Source organism: Limulus polyphemus, unplaced genomic scaffold, assembly GCF_000517525.1.
Source record: "Limulus polyphemus unplaced genomic scaffold, Limulus_polyphemus-2.1.2 Scaffold3949, whole genome shotgun sequence".
In the NCBI taxonomy this organism is placed as follows: domain Eukaryota; kingdom Metazoa; phylum Arthropoda; class Merostomata; order Xiphosura; family Limulidae; genus Limulus; species Limulus polyphemus.
In genome coordinates, this window is record NW_013669559.1 from 26,484 (window position 1) to 30,129 (window position 3,646).

Sequence of the window (3,646 nt, forward strand, 5' to 3'; positions counted from 1 at the left end):
TAGATGGACAGATTATATGGATATTAGATTCAAATATGCTAGTTGACGGTATATAGTTGACGATATATAGATGGACAGATTATATGGATATTAGATTCAAATATGCTAGTTGACGATATATAGATGGACAGTTTATGTGGATATTAGATCCAAATATGTTAGTTGACGATATATAGATGGACAGATTGTATGGATATTAGATTCAAATATGCTAGTTGACGATATATAGATGGACAGTTTATGTGGATATTAGATCCAAATATGATAGTTGACGATATATAGATGGACAGATTATATGGATATTAGATTCAAATATACTAATTTGTAAATATTCTATTACCCATTTTAACTATGCTGCCATGTTATTATAAAGCCATCCATAAATAATAAAAAAGGCATTCAAAGGATTGGAGTATTTGCACCTAATCCTAGACATCATCTTATATGACAAAATAGTCTGATAGACTGTTTATCACTCTCGCTGGGCGGGTTCTACTTCTACAAAGTTATTCTATATCGTTAAGCGTATGGTTCGGCGGGGAATCTAAAGTCACTGTAATATTTATTTGTTGTTGTTGTCTTGTAGATTTATATTGAACTTACAAAGTTACCTTGTCAATGCTTTGGTGTGGAAGATAATACTGCCGGTCCTTCTTTTAATGCAGCATAGTTGGATCTATTGCATAACAGTTGGATCTATTGCATAACAGTCGGATCTATTGCATAGGTGCTTATAATTTATACTTATGTATGTATGTTGACTCTCTCGGAAGTATGACGAATGACGAACTGTTAAGAGTAAAGGTTTCCTTTAGTTTCTTAAGATAAAACTCTGGCCTATTTAATATATCATCCGCCTTGCATGAATCCAAGTGCTTCTATTGATTTTCCTTTCTTTTCGTGCACTTTTCTTTCCACCTACGGCAATCTCACGAATCAGTAATCATGACGATGCTGAAGCCTTTCAGAGGGCTCTAGGGGTAAGAATACAAGACTGGGAAACACACGAGGTCGGACAACTTTAATCAAACACGCAAAGCTCTAAGAAGAACCGCACCTTCCCTGTCAAGAAACAGAGCTTAGTGTGTCTATAACTAGTCTTAGCAGTTCCATTAAGAAAAGCACACGACACCATGATCTAAGTGAACTTATTAGTTCTTTTATATTTGATCACACAAATCAATCTTGTTCCTCATCGTTATTAGATAATCTTTGAAACGTGCGATTACGAAATTATCAGTAGATTTATAGGTGGATGAACTACATATAGAAAGTATCTAATTTGTTAGTAGCTCATATCTGTCTACGAGCAGTGTTTAGAGGAATAACAAGCATACAAATATCTCTTTTTTTTAATCCAAAATGCTGAAGAGTGTCTTGGATGAGAAAGTATATTGCATAGGGACTAAAATGTGTTGATAAATGCGAACCCTAGCTCAGCTATCGATCAATACAGTGCTTCATTAAAATACTCTAATTAGTGTATATACAGTTTTAGAGAGACTTGTGTACCTTCACAGATAACGGAGTTGTAGGACTAGAAACTCCTGTTGTAGTTGTAACAGGTTTCGTTATCATTTTTTGTTGTTTGATTTAGATCACATCGTTAGATGTAGATAGCATGTTTTTGTACTAAATGTATCAAACGTAGTATTTAAATTTCGTCGTTGGTTTTCGAAAGGATCAGACTCACTAATGAATGCTTAGAAAGATAGTCACGCACAAATATTAACAAAACACCGTTTTGGACTCGTATTAATTTATTTGTTCGTTAAATCAAGGGAACGTGTTTCCAACAATATAATATATATATATCTAAATTTACTTACACACACTCTGGATTACTCTGGTCTGATCGAATGTGTAAACATCACCGGCAAATCTTGGAGTACTCTGATCGTATCGAATCTGTAAACACCACCGCCAACTCTTGGACTAACCTGATCTGATCTGTAAACATCACTGTCAACTCTTGGACTACTCTGATCTGATCGAATCTGTAAACATCACCGCCAAATCTTGGACTACTCTGATCTGATCAAACCTGTAAATATCATCGCCAACAGCACTTCCAAGTTTGAAAGTTTTTGTAATATTGTACCCTCAGTGGAGTCCCTCGATGAGACAGCGGTAGGTTTATTTATTTATTCATTTATTTATAATTAAGCACAAAGCTACACAATGGGCTATCTGTGCTCTGCCCACCACGGGTATCGAAACCCGGATTCTAGCGTTGTAAGTCCGCAGACATATCGCTGTGCTACTGGGGGGCGGTAGGTTTACAAATTTACAATGCTATAATCCGGGGTACAATTCCCCCCTCGGTGGACACAACAGATAGTTCAATGTGGTTTTGTTCTAAAAAAAAGCCAGTGAATCAGCGGTAACTTTAGGGACTTATAACGCTAAAATCCGCAGTTCTATTCCCTTAGTGAACAGAGCGCAGACGGCCCGTTTTGTGGCTTTGCACTAAAAACGTTTTTAGTATTAAAGATGAAAGAAATTTCATTAAAAATTACTCAAGAGTCAAAGGAACCATATATTAGTTTCTTATGATGACATAGCTTTATATCTAGCAATAAACACAATTACAATTTACAAGTGGTACGATTTTACTTAAATAAACTTAAATCTTGGGTTTAAAAGTTCCCCAATCAACTTTTTATTTTATAGAGTTGATATTTACTCCTAAAGAACTGTATACATCGTACATTTTAATTAAGGTACCTCCCATCAAATATCAGGTACAGCTAAGGGTACTAGAGTAGTCCCTTCTAATACCACATGCCCTCCCCCCCAGTGGGAAAGTGGTAAGTCTTCGGATTTTCAGTGCAATAATGAGGGGTTCTATTCCCCTCAGTAGACACAGCAGATATGACTAAATACAAATTTACAACGCAATAGTAATAGGATACTAAAAGAAAATGTGTTTCAAAACCTTTCATCAATTTTACTGAAAAGTTACTTGGAAACGTTACCTTGGTTATTGTTTCGTTGTATTGGGATCTTTCGTATTATCTTAACAACAAGTTTCGTCAACTAACCTTGAAATCCATCTTAACTTTGAGTGTGGATCAATAGATTACCATTGTTGGATATTTTAGTTTGTTGTATCTGAAGTGCTCAAAGATATTTAGATTTATTCAGTAACCACCCTAGAATATTACACTGAATATACTTTTAGATGAAAGAGTATTTATTTATACAAGTTTCAAACTCTGTAGTTAGTCTGGCCCGGTATGGCCAGATGGTTAGGGCGCTTGACTCCCAATCTGAGGTTCGAATCCCCGTCCCACTAAACATGCTCGCCCTTTCAGCCGTGGGGGCGTTTTTAATAATGTTTTTATGTACGAGAAAGATTGTTTGTCTGTTTGTTTTTGTTTGTAATTAAGCACAAAGCTACACAATGGACTATCTGTGATCTGCCCACCACGGGTATCAAAACCCAGATTCTAGCGTTGTAAGTTCAGAGACATACCACTGTGCCACTGGGGGGGAGGAGCTCGAGAAAGGAAGTGTATTAAGAACCTTGAGAGAGATATAATATTTTATATAAATGGCACATGTTATTGTAATTAGGAAAAACCAGATTTGATTTGATTTACTAAACATTAAATTAGTTTAGCCCCCCCCCCTCTAATTACAG

At 35.9% G+C, this 3,646-nt stretch overlaps 1 protein-coding gene across 2 annotated transcripts in view; it reads right to left on the reverse strand.

Moving 5' to 3' along the window:
• The window catches only part of LOC106470333 (leucine-rich repeat and immunoglobulin-like domain-containing nogo receptor-interacting protein 3), a 37,079-nt gene that overhangs the window by 26,477 nt on the left and 6,956 nt on the right, over positions 1-3,646 (reverse strand). The window contains exon 1 of one of the 2 annotated variants that reach the window (XM_022398951.1): positions 612-700. The exons of the other annotated variant lie outside the window; for it this stretch is intronic. The gene's annotated coding sequence lies outside the window, so the exon portion shown is untranslated. Of the gene's footprint in view, positions 1-611; positions 701-3,646 lie in introns of those variants that run through there. 2 annotated transcript variants of the gene reach the window in all.